The following is a 22,570-nucleotide window of genomic DNA, read 5'->3' as shown; positions in this document are numbered from 1 at the left end:
GAGCAGGGCATCCGGGGCCCTGCCAGCTCCTCAGATCCCACTGGATGCACTACAGGCAGTGGAAAACTACAGCAAATGATCTTTTTGCCAACAGTGGTGTTGGTTCATGTACTCCTTTGGCATTTACAGGTTCTTTCTCTTACGTTCATAATCACTTGTTTTATTAAATGAGGACAGATCAGCTCTACTTGGCGTGAAGGTACTCCTGTGACAAAACATTCTCTGTGGCTTCTGAGTGCATAAGGAATGCTTAAGGAGAAGCCCCTCTAGCTGTGTGGTTCATCCTGACCCTCTAATTTAGGAGATTAATACCTCACAGCACACAGTATTCTATTACATTTTCGTGTAATTATCTCATGCCTTTACTGCTCCAATACATCCTGGTCCTTTCATTTTTGCTGTCACTGGTGAGTTTGGGACACCAGGTGGCACAAGATAGTCATGAAAGGAAGAGAATAGGGTGTAGTGAAAAAGAAGGACAGGAAAAAGAAGAGTACAAAACCCTATAACCCAACAGGGTCCATGACACAATAACAGAATGTTATTCATGTTATATATCCTGTGACAGTTTTCATTTAGTGCAGAAGTTAAAGGAGAGAAGTTCTGGGATGTAAATTTACATATTTCACAGTCACTGAAATGCTGTAGAACTCAGGGGGGAAATTCCTACTGCTTTAAAATTAAGAATATGACATTTCTTCAGAATGTCATATTCTTAATTTTTTTTCTTTTAGAAAAAAACAACTAGGCTTACTGGTATGGCTAGGCAGTGCTGTAGATGTCAAGACCAAGAGGAAAACATCAGTCTAGCCTCTGTAATGCAGGTGCTACTGACACAGGTGCTCCATCCAAAGCCACCTAGTGGCTCGATTGGGACAATTGATATGCTATAAATATTATGAGAAGGATTTTGCGCAACTTTAATTTTTATTATAAAAAGAATAATTTATTCAACAGGATTTTCACTTGCCAGGACACTGGGAGGATCTGTATGAGTGTGAATTAGAAACACAGAAAATGAGGCTGTTGTTCACAAGATTTCATTTTCACAGCAGGAAGAAGATGGACACCAAAGAGTGGCAAGGATGGTCTGACAGCACAGTGCTGTGTGAGCATGGAGAACAGGGTTCTATCCCCCTACAGCACATCATCCCCTTGTGGTGCTGCCTCAGCCCCTCGGACAGGCTTTGCAGTGATCCTTAATTTCATACTCATTTTCTAGGTGTCCATGACAAGTGTCTTCTGCTCTTTCCTATTTCTTGATCAATGTCTGTCAGGCTGCATGGACCAAAGTCCAGAGTATATCACTGACCTCAATAAATGTAGCACAATGCCAAATACTCTGACAAATACTCCCTGTATGTTTGAAAGTGGTATCCACAGAGAAAAAAAAAAATCACTTAATGTTATATTCTGTACCTCAGGTTGCCCTTGCATGCAAACTGCAATGATTTCACCCTTCCACAAACTCAGATGCACATTTGCAAACACAAATTCAGTTCTGCCTTTTAGGCATAGAATATTGTGGTGGTGGCCTTCATGAGACCTTGGTTAGGAAATCAATGTTGTTCTACCCTGCATAGTGGTTTGGTGAGGAGTGAAGAAGAATCTCCATGGTGAATGATGCAGATGAAAGAGGAGGTGTCTAACTGCTGTTCCAGCCAGTACAGCTGTCCTGTGCAGAGGGACATGTGGAATGTTTGATGATCCAGTTAGATCACACCACAGCAAATGTCACAAAGTGCCTAGTGAAGACCCCAGTGATGTCTTCTAAGCAAAGTCTGTAGCCTCACACTTGTGAGGGCCCCAGCCAGCAGTACAGAATGGCTGGGATCCAGTTCAGTTCATACAGTCTCCATCCACAGAAATGTTTCTATTACAGTAGCAAGCATTTGCATCATGATGATTATGCCACTTGCCCCAGGGATATTAATTTTTACACATTGCAGTTTTACTGTGGCAGACTTTCTCCCACCCTGTCCTCAGTAAAGGCTTCTGCACCAAGCCAGGTCCTAATGCTGTAATGGTACCATCCCCTCCTACCATGAACTGCCCAACAGAGGGCAGAAAGAGCCTTCATTTTGCTTCCCTGGGAATGAGGATGAGCAACATTCAAAAGCTGGGTATGATTGAGCTAATGCCTTTTGGGAGGAGCATAGTTAGTCCCAGGGTTAAAAGGTGGCTGTGTTTTTGTTTCAAGAACACAGTTTACTCCTGAACATGCTGCATGTACACCAGTACAGGCAGAAACTGAAGCAAGACCTAGAAGACAACAAATGAACTGATGTGAAGGGAAGCTTTGACTAATTTTATTACCTCTTGCCTCTTATTTTCCTTATACTGTCAACAAGAGGAAAACCAGAACATTTTGTTCCTTATGAGAATCCAGGGGCCAGCCTATTACACAAGAGGCTGGTTCAGTCCTTGAGAGCCCCAGGCTCTGGGTTGGTGGTAAGTCAAGTGCACCATCTTCTCCTCCCTTTCCAGTTGTAGCAAGCATGCGCAGAACATCTGCTGAGGACCAAACCCTGGGCCTTGCAGAGCAAGTTTAACTGAGTAAATTCTCCCCTAATCCAGTCTGGAAAATCATGAGCACTGCACCTGGTATGTTAATGGCATGTGATGGGACTGGTAAAGCAACTCCTGCCCCTGCTGTTACTCACTCTCAGATTGCAATTCAGTGCCTAGTTACTCCCTGCACACTGAGCATAAGAAAGGCTGGATAAAAGAAATCAAGTGAATGAGAAAGATTTCTGCTCATCCAGGGATCTCTCAAACCTGGATTGTCAGTCCAAGACCAGAGGCTTTGTTCAGAGCTCACAAGTGTAACGCTGCAGCTGCAAGGGACAGAGGGATGTAGTGAGATCCATAACTCCACCTCTAACTCATCAGAATTGATAGCTTGTGTGAAGATTCAATTTTTAGCAAAGGACATTCAGGTATCCTGTTACAAGATGCTACATAAGGTAAGGAAGGTACAGACCCCTAAAGGTGATACGGACTATTAAAGAGTTATTAATGGAAACCTGTTCATTAGCTTTATTTGGCTTTGGATCAAGCTCCAGGTATTTAAATCATACCTCCTCCCTTTGTATTCGTTTTGATGTTACATGGCTTTTTTTCAGCACCTGTTCTTCTCTGAAATACAAGCTGATTTATGCCAGAGCAATTTGCAAGGAGGCAAACCACTCAGGGGATGAGTCAGCCTTTCAGACGTAGATAAGTCACAATTGTATAAATGAGGGAGGTGATCAGGGTGGAACAAAATAAACCTGGGTCTAAACAAAAAGTTCTGTCTCTACAAACATCTGCATGTCAAAAACTCTTCTCAAAGAGCCTGGCAGAAGCAGGCATCCAACTCACACTGACACTGAGCATCTGCATGCTCAATGCATCACCCAGAGGGCAAAGCTGTAACTGGGATCCAAGTGGGGCCTGGGGACACCCTGCAGATCTGCTGTGGCGCCTCCCACGGGCCCAGCTGACCCTGCTTGCAAGGTCCCTGTGGAGACAAGAGCTGGACAGAGCAACCAGTTAAGCACTGCCTGGTGTATTTTACCTTTCCCAGCACCAACATCTCATGTTTGCTTCTGAAAACCCCACAGCACATTTACAGTGTCATGTTCTTTGCTCCCAGGGAAAAATAATCTTCAGTCTTTTGCGTGGGTAAGAGAGGTTCAATTTTCCCAGTGGCTTCTCCTTCCTTTAATACATCTACATATCTTGGTTGCGTCATTTCCGTTCTCAAGACACCTAATCACTCCCTCCCACTTCTCTGATTATGTACTGTAGAGCAATTGAGTAATAAAACAATTAAATAGCCGCATGTCTTTTTTATACCCTTTAATTAGATTGCTTGGGAATAATAATAGTTTCTCACCAACCTGAAGGATTCATTAATTCCCTCTGCAGATAACAGGAAGTAATCTATCTTTTCCTACTGGTATTTTTTCTAAATCCTACATCAAATTAATCAATTCTGATTTTAAAGTCAATTAGAAATAGATACACTCTGACACTACACCATTATCTTCATGAGTGAAATGAATTCAAACTCTCTTTACAAGGCAGCTCAACAAAGTTTCTCTTTCTAGGGATGACAATGTCAAGAAGTCAGATTTTAAAATATAAAGCACTTCCTGGAATAATTACCCAACTAACAAAATGCTCCAGAAGAATAAGATTGACGTTACAGTACTTACAAAGTGCTTTAACAACAGTACAGAAAAAGGATGTGAAAACAAAGTACTCCTGCACTTATAAATCACCAACTTTGCACAGCCTTAAGTCAGACAGCAGCATTAAGCCATAGTTAAGGACTGACAATTGCTTAGGCACTAATTGGCGGTGATGAACGGTTCCACAGTCATTGTGTGATACTTGCTCGGGGCTGTATCTGTCCCAAAAAAGGTAAACATCCACACTGCCAAAACTGCCTCCATGGAGACATGGTCACCGTGGTCTCCCCAGCACCAGCTTCATGTTGTCAAGTTAATCAGCAATAGGGACTGAGTTCCTACAGGAAGGTGAAAAAAACCCTCAGGAAACTCATCAAAGACAAATGCAGGTGGTCAAAGGCATTTCTGGGTCTGGGAGGGAGTAACTCAAATTCAACAAGACATGGGATGCTGCCTTGAAAGCAATTTGGTGGAAGAGATGCTGTGGTCCCAATAAGTTGAGTAGGACCCCAACTGAGTGCCCTGTGACAAAAAAGTACATTCAGGGCTGTGTCACCAAGAGTGCAGCCAGCGGGGTGAGGAAACCTCACCTTTTACTCTGCAGTGATAAGAACTCACTGTGAGTTCTGGCACCAGCCCAAGCTCCCTGGTGCCTGTCCTGCCTAGGCACTGATGAACCAGAGCCCAGAGGAGGCCACCAAGCTGACAGGGACAGAGCACAGGACACATGAGCAGCTGCTGAGAGAGCTGACTCTGTTCAGCCTGGAGAAGAGAAGGCGAAGGGGCACCTTGCTGCTGCCTAAAACTGCTTGCTGGGAAGGTGTGAGGAGTATGAGCTATATTCTTTGCAGAGCTGTGAAATCACAAATAAACATAAGGAAATAAAATGTACCAAGGGGCAGCAAACACTGGACTAGGGCATGAAGGGGCTGTGCAATCTCCAGCCTTGAAGGTATTTATCTCTTACCTGTGCTGCATTACCTAAGCTGGCTCTGGTTCAAGCATGGGGTGGACCTAGAGCCCTTCAGAGGTTCCTTCCTACCTGAATTATTTTGTATTTAAGTGATTCTGTCAGGATTTTTGTGTGCTTCACACAAAAACCAAACCAAAACAAATGCAAAAACAACAACAACAAAAATCCCAACACCACTAAACTAAAAAATCATTAAACTTGTCGAGGAGCTAAGAAATCCAGCCCTAATTCCAAGTTTGACAAGAGATTTGGTGTGCAACCTTTAGGAAATTATGTAATGTTGGAAAGAAGAGGTTTGTCTTGTGTGAGGTCAAGGTAGCTGGTTGAGAGTGGGAAAACTGAGGGAATGAAGGTGGGGTCTATTTCAGGAGAGGGAATCCTGTACTCTAGGGATAGGAGAATAATAAGTGTTCAGTGCTTCTGTTACACAGTCTTGTCCCAGCCCTTTAGCTGAGGGAACCCAGAGCCCAGAGGTATCAGAGACCAATGTCCATTTGCAGACTTATGCTCAAAAATCAAACAGAATCCCAATATTTTAATGATCTTGCAGGATTATTTTTATTAGCACATGAAAGGTTCAAACATGGGAGTCATTTACACCACTCTGCCACACAGACCCTTATCCTCAGTGGCTTCCCAGTCAGCTCTCAGCACCAACAGCACTCACTGAGTGTGGCAGTTCTGTTACAACAGGATAAGTTTCCATTAGGGATGTAAATATTGTTACTTACAATAGCCCAACCAAGAATAAATGCTACACCTATTTTGCCACAAGCACAAATCCCACTGACCAGTCTGGATTGGACTGAGAAATAAAAGAAAAATATAATGAAAATTATTAAATATTAATTCTCAGAAATTATCTCCCAGAAGAACAGCTTTACCCAGCAAATGTGGAAAGCTACTAAGCATTCAGTTTTCCTGAAAAGCCTTTGCACAAGATCATCCTGCACTGTTGTGGGAAGGTTTCCTATCTGTTGGGGTTTGTACTTGTCAAAAGAAAGCTATGACAAGGAATAGCAAGAAAATTCTATCCTGCCAGGTATAAAAAGCATAGGGGGAAAAAAAGACAATAATCAAGTATTCTACTCCTCTCCCCAAAGGTACAATCTTGGATACATAATTCTTCTGCCACTCAATTATATTCATCTTCACTCACCGCATATTCTGTGTTAATTATTTATTTTTGTTTTTCCAGTTCACTGACAGGCCATGATTTTTACCAGGGCAAATGATATCTGCAAGAGTGTGAATGTGAGGATTGCTCTGCGTTCCTCTTGTCCTGGCAAGCACAAGCTGATCAGTAGTCTGCACCTGGAATCCATATTTTTTCTCATGAGTTTTTCAGAGCAGATGGAACAAATGGAACTAGACTGGAGGCATCAGAAGCTGGAAAACAAAGAGATTAGGGCTGCTGAGGTTGAAAAAAACCACTTTGTCTGAAATGCCAGTTGGAAAAAGGAGGGGGAAGACATTAACTCAGAGGACAACTGATGTAATGTTCTTAAAAAGAGACACTGAGTGTTATTCACATCTGCTTTAGCAACCTTTACTTACCAAAACCCAGTACCACAAAAAGAGACTGCAAATGGCCACACTGCCCTAGGGATGGGTATATGCAAACATACTGGATTCCACAGGGGCTACAGGGATGTGTCCTTGGGGCAGCATTCAGCTTCTTCCTGCAAACACCCAACTCTGCTAAAGGTAAAATGAACCCAGCTGGCTGGAGAGAAGGGTACAGTGCAATTTTCCCACCGTTGGGAATCAAACCACAGGCAAAACCAGTCTGCAAAACCAAACAGTGTTATGTTGTAGGAGCCATGGGGGTAGGACAGTCAGGACAGACGGAGACGAGAGATCTCTGCAGCCAGGGCTGGAACTTGGGGTTTATTGCAAAGGGCCTGGGGGCAGGGCCCTGCTGGGAGCTGCCAGACACAGCTCAGAGCAGGCTGAGAGAGGAGAGGGGGAGAGAGGGTGAGAGGGTGAGAGAGCGAAGTTCCCGTTACAATACCATAAATCTTCTTCTGTGCTGAATATTCTAATTTTCACTAGCCAATCTAGTACAAAATACAAATCCAAGAGCATTTACATACAGCCTATAAGAATCATTACATTACCATACTGTGTTACATCTGAAACCCTAAAAACTCCTCTTTGGGCCCCTTCTGCCAACCCAGTGGGGTCTGCTCTGACCCTTGGGCCTGCCTGCAAGCAGAGGGTGTTGTTTGATCAAAAGGGGATCACCTTCAGCTGGCCACACCATTGTTTTCCAGTTGTTCTGGAAAACAGAACAATTAAGGCTTGGTATCTCAAAGCTTGCTTTCATTTCAATCTCGCTTATAGTTTCCATATTCTCAAAATCTTTTGCCAGGCAATCATATTGATAAGGCTTTCCTGTTTTATCTTCCCCAACATTATGTGCCAGCTGGGAGACAACAAACCCACTGCAAAGGATGCCCAGCTGGGCAGATGTGGAACTCCAGCTGCAGTCAGCCAGAGCGTCACTGGCCAGGACAGGAACTGGACAAGAGACCACTGCTTATGCAGGTGATGCACGAGACAGAAATCTCTGCTAAGCAAGGCTTGTAGAACCCATTTTTATCATTATTAATTGGAATAGAACATTAACTATGGAAATATATGTACATGGTAAAATATCTCTAAAGGAACATAAAAACTTAAAGGTGCATAGAAAATGTTTAGAGAAAATAAAAAACCCTCCAGACCTTATTTCAGCTGATCAATTTGCTTGTCCTTACACTGGGCTGTAACCTTGGCTCCAAATTTGCTTCCCATGAATTCCCTCTGACAAAGCCACAGGCTCCTGATTTTTCCATACTCAGCCTCTAGCTGAGCAATACATGTTGTCCTGTGCTGGAATTAAAGTGATTTCTGTGCCTGAAGTGATGTGCACATGCACCTTGGTCAGTCAGAACCACAGATGGCTGATTGCCATCGAAACGTGTGTGTTGGTCTGTCAGGGAAACAGTAGGAGCTGTTTTCTTGCTTAAGCCTTATCAACAGAAACAGTCACTTAATTGTGGCTGTGAGATCTTATTGGAGTTTATGTGTGGAAGACAAGAGGGATCTTCACATCCCTGCCAGATGTAAGAAAATGCTAAACTTTGCACTTGTAAAGTATGTAATTTTTCTGAAGAATTATTGAGGATATTCTCCTACTCTCTGAATATTGGGTATTCTTTCCTCTGATTTCAGAGCCTAGAAGGTCTCATTCCTCACTGTCAAAAATAGCGTATTGTAATTTCTGTACATTCACTTATGCAATAGTGCATTCAGGTTAAGAAAAAACACACTTGAAACAAGAAAGACTTTATGTAAAGGTTAAATAATATCAGTGGCTTAAGCACCTGCAATAAATACTTTAAAATCACAGAAGTTATTTTATTTTCAAAGGGTGTCACAGACATCTTTTGTGAAAAAATCTTTTTCGTGAGATTTTTCTCCCTTCAGAGAAGCTGCAGTTTCAGAAACAGAATGTAAACAATTATTATCTGCTGCTGTAGAATGCAACAGGTCCACCTGTGATTGGCCCATCTTGAATGTTTATAATTAATGGCCAATCAAGACAGAGCTATCTCAGGCAGAGTCCAAGAGAGCTGCCTTTTGTTATCACTCTTTTCTATTCTTAGCTTAGCTAGCTTTGAAGAAACCTTTTCTTTTTCTTTTTAGTGTAGTTATAATGTCATATATATATTATAAAATAATAAATCAAGCTTTCTGATCATAGAGTCAACATTCTCGTCTCTTGCCTCATCCAAGAACCCCTGTGAACATGGTCACAAAAGGGCTTTATTTTGTGTCCAAAAGCCCACAGTGACAGCAGCGATGTCCCAGCTCCTTGACTGTTACAGACTCCTGTTAGCCAGGATTCCCTCTGTGCTCTCAGGGATTTCCCATTGCTGCTGTCACTGCAGTAACGTGGGCCAGGGGTGGTCGTGGCTTCCTCAAGGTGCTCTTGTACCAGCTGAGCCCTCAGGGCTGATGATCCAAGATTTTTACTGTAGTGTATGTGTACACACACACATTTATATATATATATGCTCTGTTTAAAGAATCATAGATTCATGGAATGATTTGGGCTGGAAGGGACCTTAAAGATCTCATTCCATCCCCTGCCATGGGCAGGGACACCTTCCACGGTCCCAGACTGCTCCAAGCCCTGTCCAACCTTGCCTTGGACATTTCCAGGGATCCAGGGGCAGCCACAGTTTCTCTGGGCACCTATGCCAGGGCCTCAGCACCCTTATAGGGAAGAATTTATTCTCAATATTCCATCTAATCCTGCCCTCTGGCAGCGGGAAGCCATTGCCCCTTGTCCTGTCACTCCAGGCCCTTGCTCAAAGTCCCTCTCCAGCTCCCTCGGAGCCCATTTAGGCACTGCAAGGCGCTCTAAGTTGTCCCTGGAGCCTTCTCTTCCCCGGATGAGCACTCCCAGCCCCCAGACTGGCTCCAGAGGATATGGAACTCTGCCCATCACCCTCCATCTCACGGCCCCTCACGGTCCCTCACGGCCTCGCCCTGCCTCTCGACCCCGTGGCCAGCGCCGAGCATGCGCAGTGCCTGGCGCGGTGCACGCTGGGAGCTGTGGTCCTTGCTCTGCAGCCGGGGGACTCGGCGCCTGCGCACGTCGCGCCCGACTTTGCTAAGTCGCTGCCGGAGGCCGGGCGGGCCGCGCTGCCATCTTGGACCTGAGGGACGGGGGAGCCGCGGCCGGTGAGCGGAGCGGGGCCGGACAGGGGGCACGGGGGTAGCGCTGGGGACGGGACCCTGCGGGGGGGCGCGGGAACCCCGCGATAGGGCCCGGATCCGGAGGGGCTCGCTGAGGGCGGACCCGCCGCTCTGTACCCCCGGGCCCCGTGGGGCAGCTCCAGGAGCGGGGCAGCACCGCTCCCTCCCCGTGACGCGGGCGGCGATCCCGGGACCCCCGCGCTGTCCGGCCCCGCCGCCCCTCCGCGGCTGCCGGGGGCGCCTGCCCGCACCCCGGTGCCTCCAGTTCCGAGTGTTTCCTCAGCCGTCCCCGGCAGTGTCGCGTCCCTGCCCGGCCGGACCCCGCCAGCCTCTCCCTGTTCCTGGTCGCCAGGATCTGCCCCTAAACCTTCGCCCTCTCGCAGGCTCGCTCCCTTCAGGGCTGTGCTTTCCGCAGCCCTTCCAGCACAGCCTCCTTCCCCCGTGGGTGTCCCCCCTGTCCTGGGGCTCCTTCCAGGTGTGCGGGGCTTCGGTGTTTTAATCTCGGCCGGGTACAGCCGGACATTGGAGGAATGTGCCCTAGCGATAAAGCGTGACCACAGCCAGAGGTTTATCCCGAACTGTTCCTTCTTGTAAACACGGCAGAATGGCATCGTTGGTGCCACCGCTCTATTTTGGAAACATGGACAAGTTCTGGCTGTTAACTCCTCCGCTCCCACGCCGGTTTTCTTTGACCTTGTGTGCCACTGCTGTCGAGATAAAAGCAGACAAAGATGTTCGAGGATGGGTTTCTCTAATTTGCTCTAATAATCGAGAATTCAGCTTGTTTTAATTGCCGTAATTTGTGATGTTAAATTGTCAGAAGACCTTCTGATCTGTGTGTGATGCAGAGAAAGGGGCAGGTGTAGCGTTTGGGATACCTGTGTTGTGGCAGCCTTTACCCTTGATGTTTAAGGAAATACTCCCAGCAAAACTTACCTTTATAGCTTAGTTAGACTTGAAGAAGTCAGAAACCAGCGTATTTCAGACTGTCTTTCCCCAATATATTGCTGCTTATTGTCGTGAGTTTCTCATTGTTTTGCTCGGTCTCTGCTACCCTGCCTGTCAACCTTTTTGAAGAGAAGTGGAGAGAAATCTGGACTGGTATTTGGAAGAAGGCATTCTGTGCTGAGGGAGTGCCAGTAGATCCAGCAGTTGCTTGTATTTACCTGAGAAAAGGCACAGGCGTTTAAGAATGAAACATGAATCACAGGCCATCTTTGGTTCTGAGGATTTTAATGCTTAAAAATGTATTGTTTGAAAAAAACAGTAAAATTCTTTTCTGTTTTTATGAAGTGAAAGTCCAAAGCAGTTGTAATTTAATTACAATTACGCTGCTATTCACTACAGCTGTTTAAATGTGGACTGTGCATTCTTAGTTGCGATTTAGCTGACATTCAATCACTGCACTGAATGCATTCACCTCCAAATGATCTTTGGAATAACATCTAGCATTCAGACCCAAAGTGAGTTTTCTTGTCTGTAAAACAACAACAGTAGATGTGAGAGATAATTTGAGAGTGGAAAATAACTGAGACTTCTGAGTGCTAACTTTGAAAGCTTCTTACAGATTAAAGTTATTTTAGGGCTTAAGAGAGATTGAGAGAAGATTATTTATATGAATTTATTAGTTAAGCAGCATCACCTCTTTTTCTTCCTTCAATTTTCTCTCCCTTCCTAAAGTTCTGTTTCTTCTGTTGTGAAGCTGACCTGAAACATGAGTTATCTTATTTCTTTGTTTTTAAGTTTCAAAATGATTTGGGGAAAACTACAACACAAGGTAATAGGAATAAAGGCAGTAAAGTACCATGGTGTTTGTCTTGAGGAGATTAAATTTATAATTTTTTTTAAGAGAGCTTGTCATAGACTGCTTGAAAAATGTTTCATGAGAGATTTACAAAGTAATTTTATTCTATTTTACATCATGTGAAAGAGATAAGATGTTTGTGAGCAGCATTATCAGTATTGGTCAATGATAGCATCTAAATAAACATCTCTTGTGAGTTTAAGCTGTTTAAACAAAGTGATAAATATATTCAGCCATAGTGAAGTACTTTTCAAGCAATAAAACCAATTTGGTTTCTTAAAAGCAAGGAAAAGAGTCTGCAGGGTGAGAGTAGAAGAAAAACCCCTTGCACATGGTAATGATGACACTTCTGGGAGTTTATTTTCAAGCTTTTCTGTTTGGGTGTCCAGTTATGCTCATGTAATGTTCTAGTTTTTGTCATTCTGCTGTACTCACATGTAATTGCAGGAATTTCTTTATTCCCTCACAACTGAGGAAAGTGGAGGTGTGTGCATCACCCAGAGGACTGCTGGCCACAGTTCCTTGCTTTGTACTTTGCCCAGCTGCAGAAGCATTTTGAAGTGAGTGCTTGCCTCAAAGGGGAAGTAGACAAGCCATGATTATAGTCTAGCTTGGGAGTATTCTAGATATTTAGTTTTACTGTCTTGTAACTTGAGTATTTTTAAAGACTGTAGGCAGTCCTTCTTGGGCCTGGTTGGACTGTTAGCTGAGCTAATTCTGTGTGCACATTTTGGTGAGAGAAAGGTTCTTCATCCTTCTCTTAGAAGACTAAAGCCATAGAGACTTGGTTAATTTCTCTAAGTGACTGACAGTCAGGTTTTACTGTAGTGCAGAGTTGCTGGAGCTGAAAGATTGATATTTTTCTTCATAAGAATTGCAAATTACACATAATGGGAATGAAAGTATTGCAACAAACTGGGAAAGAGTGTTTTGAAGAAGCCAGGGCCCTGTTTCATATGACCAGCTCTCAAGTTATGCCTGGAATTTCTGCTTTTACTATACCAAAGCACAGCAGGTTTTTTTCTCCCCTCTGAGGAAACACGATACCACATCTTGTTGTGCTGGTTATTCAAATAGTTTTTCAAACTTGACAGTATGTTGCTGCTGTTTTTTTGTTTTGTTTTGTTTTGTTTTGTTTTGTTTTGTTTTAATAAAAAGTTTTATTTTAGTCCTCCTGTTTAGGAACCAATAATTCCTGCCTGCCACCCACCTGCCCAAGCTATTGCAGCTCTGCTGCTGGGAGAGGCCGATTGTTTCAGTCAGGCACAGAACTCCTGGCATGTTTGCATTTACACCATTGGTTCTGGAGCTGCAGCTCAGACTCAAATGGTGCTGTGGCTCAGCAGGAAAAGGCCAGTGCTCTTCAGGTGGATTGCTCCAGTTTGATTGTGTGGAACCTTGTTTCTAATCAGGACATGAAAGTTAGGTGACTTACCTTTCTTTTCCTGAAATGTGCAGGTTCTGGATTTGTTAGCCCATGATATGGAAGCTGGAACTTTCAAGAGGAGTGTTGCTATCTGTCTGTATAAAATCTTCATGTTCTCAGTTTTCTGTTCTTTATAGGTCTAATTTTCTTTCAATGGTAGCCTTTACACGTGTTTTTTTCTTTCTGAGTATTAACTGGATAACTAGTAATCTTTTTGAAGTTTATTACTAAGGAAGAGAAAGATCAAGTGAAAGATTAAGGTGATCTTGAAACAGAAAAAGACATGGTAAGGCAGGCCTGCAATCTGCTTCTGATTTATTCATTAATTAATCAAATAAATAGCCATTTGCAGTGAAATATCCATTAGGAATATAAAAATTGTGACTGGAAGCAAATTAATTTTCAGAAAAATAAAATAGGCTCTTTGATCCCTTCAGTATCATGTGATTGGGATGGAACTTTTGCCTGGGTAAGTCATTCATAACTTACTAGCCTTTTTAGCTTTGCCTCATTCAGTGGAAAAAGTGAAGGAAAGCTTAATGCTGAGCAAGCTGAAGAGATGGACTGAGACACAAAGAGTGGGTTGTGTTAATTTTTAACATGCTTTTGGTCAGTAGCCATGCTGGGTGCCTTCCCAGTCCCCAGTGCTGGCTAACTTTTAATTGTGTATTAACAATCACTAGTCTTGCTTAACAGTTAGAAAGCTCAGATATCCAGATTTTTATTTTATTCACTACTGGCTTCATAAACACTTGAATGTATTAAGACTTGTTGCTCCGAATGTTCCTCTTCTACTTTTTTGACACCCTGAGGTTTTTGCTCTGTCAGTGTTGCTCTTTTCATCTATTTGTAAAGTGGATAGATGGAGCAAGTTTGTTCTGTATAAGGATTCCTCATCTTTAAAGTTTTTTCCTTTTACTTTGGCTTATCAGAGCTTGAATTAAGTGATCTGTGGATCACTCTGATTAATTTCTCTCAAGGCTTGTCTCTACAAGTGTATGTGCCTTGTATATGTACATGTGTATTTTCTGCTGCTGTAAGTATACAATTTCAGAGGCTAGATAAGAAATGTACTGAGCAATATATAAAAATGTTCATAAAATGGTAATGTATTTGGCCTAATCTTTAACCAGGCTTGCTCACTTCTGTGAAAGTGGTGAGCTGCATATTTTCACCAGGTTTTACCTTAACACCCTTTCCTTTCTATTCAGATTAAAACTTCCTGGGCAATCCTGCATGTGAAGGGCACTTTATAAAGGAAATAAGAGAAAAGAGAATTTGTGAGCTTAGGAGATAAAAATGTGTGACACTGACTTGCTTTTTGTATCAGGATCACAGCATGGTTTGGGTTGGAAGGAACATTAAAGACACCAGTTCAAAGATCACAAAGCTGCTTTGGTTCTTAAATGTCTGTGATTGACCCAGTGCCTGTGATGTCTTCAATGATGAAGCCTTCAGAGCAGTTTCTTTTTCCAGCTGTCTGAAGGGAAATAATGTGTATAGTGGTAATGGTAAAGAGGAGGGAAATGCTGAAGGAGGACCCTTTGATCACCTCACTCTACCTGAAAGAAGTTTCCACACTAAACAGCTCTCACCTGTGTTTTCAGGTGGAATACTCACCACATGTAACATTTCTAATTCCATTTGAGTGCTCATCACCTGAAGATACAGAGGAAAACTTGGGATCCCCAGGCAGTAATCCTGCATGTAATTGCCATGTTCCACTTTGTGCATGTTAAATTGAGTTTACCAGAAAGATTTTAAAATATCTTTTTTTTTTGCCTTATACCAATGAGGCATGTTGTGAATATTAAAAAGACCAATTTCCAGAGCAATGCTGCATTTATTAAACATGTGCCTGAGCCAAATTGAGTTCAGGTCAATGAAAAAGCTGTTGTGAGGCAGTGGTGTTCTCATTGTTCTCCTGTGCACCCCCTGAATCAGGGTGTTTAACTCCTGTTCTGAAATCTGGTTTGGGCAGGTGGATTTGCTCTATGTGGAGACCTGTTGACATTGCTGGTGGTTTATTTGATATCCTCCACGGTTTAAAGGTTTTAAACATAGCCCTGTGAGGTGTGGTGTGGCATATCATGACTTTTTTCTGCTTTCCCTTCCTTTCCACTCATCCTGAGTCTCTCTGAACTACAAGATATAAGGCACTGGTGAGAGTTGGAGTTATTAAAGTAAAAAACATTAAAGCAACATCTTGCTTTCACATCTGTGATGTGAACAAAATAATGCTGTCCTGAGGGTATTGCAATGTGAACAAAATAACACTGTCCTGAGGGGGATATTAGAGGTGGAAATATTTTCAGACTAATGCCTGTTTGTTTCAAGGCTGGAAGCTGCCCAGTGCACTCTGAGTTTGAGTGGAGAAGACACCAACAAAGTGAAATTCATAGTCAGGGGTGGCTGATGTGGGAGGTGACAGAGGAGGGGACTTAGACACAGTAATAATAGGGGTGAGATTTATTCTAAGAGTCTGTGTCACAGCTGGGATTTCTTGGCTTTTTGGAATTTCACTTCCTGTTTTAAAAATAGCAAACTATACTTCATATTCTACATTTCTGCCTTCATGACTTCTAATCTCTCACACAGTAATGCAAACTACATAAAGTGTCTGAACAGAATTTAGAATAAAATTGTCAGTACTCCTCACGTGGTTCAGACTCGAGGTTTGTAAGGATGTTTTGCTGATTAAGGTGGTCATTGCACAGTGTTATAACCCTTTGAGCCTGTTCTTGTGCTCCAATGTGTGGGTTCCATTTTGGTTTTCCACATGATGTATGGCCAGGGCAGCCATGAAGGGGTGGATGTATGGTATACAGTGTGTTCACAATAAATTACTCTCCTTGCATAGAATATTTTGCCAGGGCATGCAAAGCATGCCTATTTTGTTTTTTAAAAATACACAGTTTCACAGTTATCAGGGGTCCCAGGCCTTTTTTTCTGAAGATTTCCTGGATTAAACAGGTTTTTGAATGTCAGTTTATGACTAGAATTGGCACAAAGATAGGGAAGGACTGTGACAATGGAGTGTCAGGGGGAAGGGGGCCTTCCTTGGGCAGCATCCAGCTGCAGGAGGAGAATTCCCCATCTTCCCTGCTCAGGAGCTGCACTGCTGATCCGAGTGGTGCAGTTACCTCTGGTTCACCTGCAGGTTTTGGTTTAGGAGCCAGTCCTGTGCTTCTTCACCAACCTGTGGGCTTCCAGCTGTATCCCAGCAGTAAGGCAAGTCCCTGGAAATTGAAGGATACAGTCGGTGTTTGTTGTTAGAAGATGATCTTGTTTTTTTGTTTTTATTTAATGTGCAATTGTCAGTTTTTCACATAGAAGATCTGGGACGTAAAGACTGAAACTTTTGTTTAAGGAATTTGCTTATTACTTTAGTTGAAAGAATTAAGATTTCTGACATCTGCTTTATCTTTTCATAAAGGTTAAAGGAGTCTTAGGGCAGCCTCAGAAAACCCAAGTTTAATGGAAGTGTTGGTACAATTCTAGGCCACTTTTCTCCTATAGTTTCTGTTTTATTTTACAGAGAGGCATGAGCTGGAATTTAGCAAGCAGTCAGATTTTGGGATGGCCTTGTTGTCCACCCATGGCTGTACTTTGATGTTGCCATCTGGTCACTTGTAAAAACTTCCTAGGAGCAGGTATGGGACTTCTGTTGAAGTTAGAAACCATGAAGATGACTCCTCTGGAATGAAAGGTTTTGCTTGCAGCAGTTTGCGGTTTTGGGAAAGACAATGCCCCGTAGCAGACTTTCAGATACCTCAGGGCTGACTTAAATAATCTCAATACTTTCTCCCCTCCCTGAAATTGTAATTTCCATTACATTTTTTTGGATTTACTTTAGTAATAAATAATTTAGCTTGGAAAAATGCAACATTTATTTTCAGCCGACACTGAATTTTGCACACTGCAATATTATTTCATTTTGTTCCAGTACTGACTTTCCACTTCTAGTTTCTTTGATTCTACTGTTTAAGAATACTCAGAGAAGCAGCTTTTTTTTCTTAGGGGGCAGTGCATGTGTAGTCAGAATTTCAGTGCATTGTCTACAGCAGTTCTTGTTTCCACAGCTGAGTCAATCAACAGGAACTGTCTTAAACCATCTACTTTGCTGAAGCAGGTACAAGCAGCAAGTGACAAAGAGCTTTCTTTTTCAAGAGATTTGAAGTCATCAGCACATTTCAGATATGTGCTTGTTGCTGGTGGTAGGGAATGATTCATCATTTCTTTGATGAACCCTGCCAGGCTGAATTGCAGAGCTGTGCAGTCTGTTTCGATTTCGTTTATTGCTCAGGTACCTACAGTGATGATCTGTTTAGCAAGTTTTTATGGGCAGTATCTCATGAATGCTCCACAGGCCTTTTTATCTGTGTTCTTGGGAGCAAAGGAGTGGAGGTGTGTCTGGGGCTCTCTTCATTGCTATACCCACACAGGGAGGTAATTTTGTGCTCATTAAACCTTCACTGGTGCTGTTGGATATTTAAAACAAGGTGCATTGTGTACTGGACAGTCCTGCACAGAACATCCTGAAAAATTGTGTTAAGGTTCATGTAGACACCAGCATTGTACTTTTGGAAATTGCATCTGCTCCATTTGAGGCTTCCAGGTGAGATGGTCAGGGTTGGCATTCTGCTGTTAGACAACAGTCTTTCCAGAAGCTACTTTTAAAAACATTAGAGCTGTACAATTTTACAACCATATAAACATGTACAACAACTGTAATGGCTGCTGAAGTTGTCATTCTTAGTAATGACTACAGGTAATTGGGTAATTGAATGGTCAAGCTTTCGGATTTTTTTCATTCCCCAGAGTTAAAAGCTTTTTGCAGGTTTGTTTAGGTGTGTGTGTACAAGCCATTGATAATGAAATGTAGCTCTGAGAAAGGAATGGGGAAATAATGTGAAGCAAGCACTGAGCTGTAAATAAGAGGTAAAACTAATGGCCAGAGATTATGAAATCCTCTGTTAATAACTGAATGTGTAACTGCTTCTGAAGGGACTTGTTCCAGAGCTGCAAAGTGGATGGTGAAACAGAAGGTGGTGGCCTCATATTTTGTTTTACTGTGTTATTTTAGAGCAGAGAAAATGTTTCTTATTGACACTTTGATGTGCTTAGGCCTGAGCAGCAGGCCTCAGCCAGAGTTGACTTAAAAGATGAACCCTGGGCATTATGTGACTAACACCATCAGTGTTATTTAGCTAAAAATAAATGACACAGATGCTTATGCTGGCTCTCTAGAACCTTGTGAAGTTATCTGCAAGAAATGTATCATTTTAAGAAACTTTCCCAACTGCCATGAATAGAGGTTTGTTTGTAGGGAATTTTAGGGGAAAACCCTCCCAGCCAAGGCCTGGGCTCTGGCCAAGCTCTGGCCCCTGCTGGTTGGGAAGTGTGCCATCAGATCCAGGAGTTTCTGTGCTAAAAATATCATCAGGTCACTTTGACTTGCTGATTTGGGCCTATAAAAACTGAACTCATTTTCAGGGAATTTGGAGACCTCACTTGTGGGTGAATGCCACACATGGGATTTTCCCAGTTGCCAGGAAGAATTCTCCAGATCCTTCCTGCAAAATGGGGCTCCCCAGTGACTGTGGGCCCTGGATGATGCTGGAGTATTTGGGCAATTGGTGATGTATCCTTCTCAATCATTATCCTGTCTCTCTTATACCAATTATTAGGTGCATTACCTTGCTTCTTTTTGCTTGTTGCTAAAGCCAAGAGTGTAGTTTTATTGAATGTATTATTTTACATTTGTGTTGCCTTAATATTCATAGTCAAACAAGACCACTCTTTCCATTGGTGTCTGTCCTTTAAATCACCCCCATCAACTGGCAGAGCACACTTCAAAAGTAATGCCTTTGAAGTACTTTTAAAAATAGCTGTAATACAAAAACCATGGATTTTTTTTTCTGATAACAAGTCACAAAATAATGTGTCTAATAAGTTAAAGTTCAAGTGGTTCTCTTAACATATCCAGTGATACCAGTCTTTTATCTCTTCCCATAAGCATCAAATTAAGTTCTGCAGTTTCTGAAATTTGCTCATGAAGGTTGACTATTTCCACCTTTTTAATTGGATAATAACTTAAAGCAGTAGTGTGAGCTGTGATGCTGAGTGGGTATGTCTGTACTAATGAGGTAGGGAAGATAAATGTAGGCACTGGGAAATGAGGGAAATTCAGTGGATGTGTGAAAATCAGCAGGCTGAAGTGGTAGAAGAGCCCATTGATGGGAAAGACAGCTATATTATACCTCCAAAATCAAGTTACCTGTGTTGACATTGTGGGGCTTTTTGACAGCATCATGTTTGTTTAGTTTTAGTATCGTAAGTGAAACTTCAGTGCCAGTCTCTCCCACTGAAGTTTGGACTAATTTATATAGACACTTAGGAGAAGCTTTTAGAAACTGTTAGAGGATCCTTTAATCTCCTGCCTAAATTTGTCACACATGGGATATTTTTTAGGTAAAAGAGCGTAATTAGTTTTACTGAAAGTACCAGGACAGCAGCTTTAAAGAAGCATGGGGGAGATATGGAGCAACATACAGGTAACTGTCCAGATTTGCTTGGGTAAATAATAGCCATATAGGTTAATATGAATGTGAAAACATCAACAAATTATGATATCTTTTTGAATAAACAGAGTATCACCTATGGTATTTAATGACTTTCTCATCTCTGAGGTTGTTGTTATAATGATGGGATAGCAAAGGTTCCAAGGCAGTGATATGTGAAATTTTTGTGAGGTTTCTTATTAGGGCAAAAGAAAATAAACCAGGAGACCAGTGTGAATATAAAGTAACAGCTTTATGTTGGGACAGTTGAACCAGTTGACTTTTGCATATTTTTCAGTTTCATGTAACCTGATTGTCATTAATTGGAGCTGGCTAACACTTGGGTCTGCATAGTGTTGGACATGTAGGAAATTCATTCAGCTGTTTTGCTCTGTTTGTTATAATACACAGCAGCAATAAGGGATATGGAAGTGGTTGTTAAAAGTGAGAAGAAATGCCTGGTGCAGACTTGTGCACTGAATTTTACTGCAGGACATAGGAAAAGCTGTAGAAATTAAAATCTTGATGTTCAAGATGAATATTACTGAACTTGAAGAAAGTGCAATGCTGATTTATGCAATCTGTGCCTTTCTATTCAAACTGGTAAAACTTAAGCTGTATTAATAACTGAGCACTGAAAGGGATCCTCAGTTTGGGAAAAAAATAGCCTACATGACCAGCTTGATAGATATCTCTTTAGAGGAGGAATCTGCTACAGGACAGAGACTCAAAAACAAAAACAGGACAGGTACAACAGGAATTACTGAGGTTGTTTTAGGGAACTGAAAGAATCACAGAATACCTGAATTTGGAAGGGACTCCTGGACATGGCCTGATCCAAATTCATCTTAGACTGAGGCTGGTTAGGGCGGTCAGTGATGTGTTCAGTCAGGTTTGGAATGGCTCTGAGAATGGTGATTTAACCTCTCCTGACAAGTTCTCTGCTCTTCAACCACCCCACAGAAAAAAAAAAATTACTCCATCCCCTGTTTTTAGGCTGAATTTCCTGCATTTTAATTTGTGCCTGCTGGCTATTGTCCCATCCCTGAGTACTGCTAGGGAGAGTCTGCCTTCAGCCTTTTAACCCTTCAAGTATTTATACACACTGATTAGATCCTCCTGATCATTCTCCTTTCCAGGCTTAACAATCCTGCCTTTCTCAGCCTCTTCCCAATCACTTTATTGTCTCTATACCCCTTTGCTGGTGTCGCATCAGTTCATCTGTGTCACCCTTGATTTGGGGAACCTAAAGAGTGGTGCTAATTCTAGAATTACAATGAAAGAGAATGATCACCTTTCTCATGCTGCAAGTAATGCTTTTTCCTAATCCAGGATGCTGGCACCCCTTTTATTTGTTGTTACTGTGAGGAAGCATTGCTGGTTCATGTACAACAGCACCAGTGTCTTCTGCAGAGTTGTTTTCTGTCCAGCTGCCCCCCAGCTTTTACTGGTTCACGGATTTATTCTCCCCACGTACAGAACTTTGCACTTCCCCATGTGGAATTTTTGTTCCATCAGCATATTTGCTGAGGATGAGCTGGGTCCAGGTCATAAATGGGGAACTTAAACAGTGCTGGTCAAGTCTGTACCCAGTGGCTGGGTTCTAACTGGGCAGTGATCCCAGCCCCAGGAACCTTGCCCTTCATCCAGGCTTGCAGTTCCCCCTAGTCCTGCCTGGCCCCTGCTTCATCCCCTTGTTGTGAGGGTGTTGTAGGACATAGTGTTGTCCCAGCTACCAAGTCATCTTCTCAAAGAAAGCTCTTGGGTCTGCCAGACATTATTTCCTCTTTATAGAACCATGCTGACTAACACAAATCACTTTCTTGTCCACATTATGTTTGGAATGGCTCCTACAAGAGTTTGCTCCCTGACCTCCCTGGGGTTGAGATGACACTGATCAGTCTGTCTTGGATCATCCTTCTTGCTCTGTCAAAGAAAGGAGTGTCATTTGGTTTTTTCAGTAGCAGGAATGTGGAGAGTCACCCACAGGAGCTGGACTTTTCACTTCAGTGTGGCACAGAGTGGGCTTCACTGATTTTCTCTAATGCACAGAATGAACAGGAGAAGAGACTTCAATTCTTCACCATCTTTCTAGAGGCTTAATACTTCTGGAAATTTATACTCCTTGTGATAAAAAACCATTTGTGCTTACACAGATAGTGGTACTCAGTGACTGCTCCTCCTTCTTCATGAAACAAGCAGTTCTGCAGTTTGGCTCATCACTTAGGCCTCGGGGAGACAATCTGTTACCCTGTTTGATGACACAAATATGTTGTGCTGTATGACAGACCTTTTTTTTACCTACAGCATTCATCATTCATATTGAATAGACATACAGTCTAAATGTAATCTTAATCTATTTGACTAAATACTCTGTTTTTTCTTAGACCAGGGCACAGCAGTTAAAACTTCCTAGTAGTTTTGTAGAAGCAATTTTCTAGCCTTGGTTTTGCACAGAAGAAGGGGAAAAACACGTCTGTCCCACTGATGGAGAGTGAGAAACTTTGGGATTTCCTTTTTATAAAGGAAAATATTCTGAAAAAGAATCTCCTCTGAAACTGGAATGAAATGGAATGGATGGTGGAAGTTCAGAAACAAAGTGGCCCGGCAAGGTCAAACATGAATATACTCATGTCCATGTACAGGGAATTAAAGAAGAGCAGAAGTAATGCAAAAAGAGGGAACTTGAGTCAGTGAATGTGAGAGACCTGTGGAGGTTTTCCTCATGGCCAGAATGCATAGCAGAGAGAACAGGAAAAGAAACAATCTTCATTAGTGGTTTAATTGTTTTAATTTGGACAAGGAGTGCACTTTGGAAATTAATCCACTGGATATTCTCACAGACTGCACTCGATTTGACTTGTGAAATCAGCT

General features: G+C 42.5%; 1 protein-coding gene across 3 annotated transcripts in view; it reads left to right on the top strand.

Annotated features, from left to right (window-relative positions):
- Positions 1 to 9,818: 9,818 nt before the first annotated feature.
- Positions 9,819 to 22,570, top strand: part of ITCH (itchy E3 ubiquitin protein ligase) — a 57,952-nt gene continuing 45,200 nt past the window's right edge. For all 3 annotated transcript variants that reach the window (XM_058036201.1, XM_058036200.1, XM_058036199.1), the window contains exon 1: positions 9,819 to 9,888. The gene's annotated coding sequence lies outside the window, so the exon portion shown is untranslated. The remainder of the gene's footprint in view (positions 9,889 to 22,570) is intronic.

The sequence above is a fragment of the Melospiza georgiana genome, chromosome 17, assembly GCF_028018845.1.
Source record: "Melospiza georgiana isolate bMelGeo1 chromosome 17, bMelGeo1.pri, whole genome shotgun sequence".
NCBI classification, from domain to species: domain Eukaryota; kingdom Metazoa; phylum Chordata; class Aves; order Passeriformes; family Passerellidae; genus Melospiza; species Melospiza georgiana.
The sequence above is the reverse complement of the archived record's forward strand: the minus strand, read 5'-3'. Positions and strand labels throughout refer to the sequence as shown.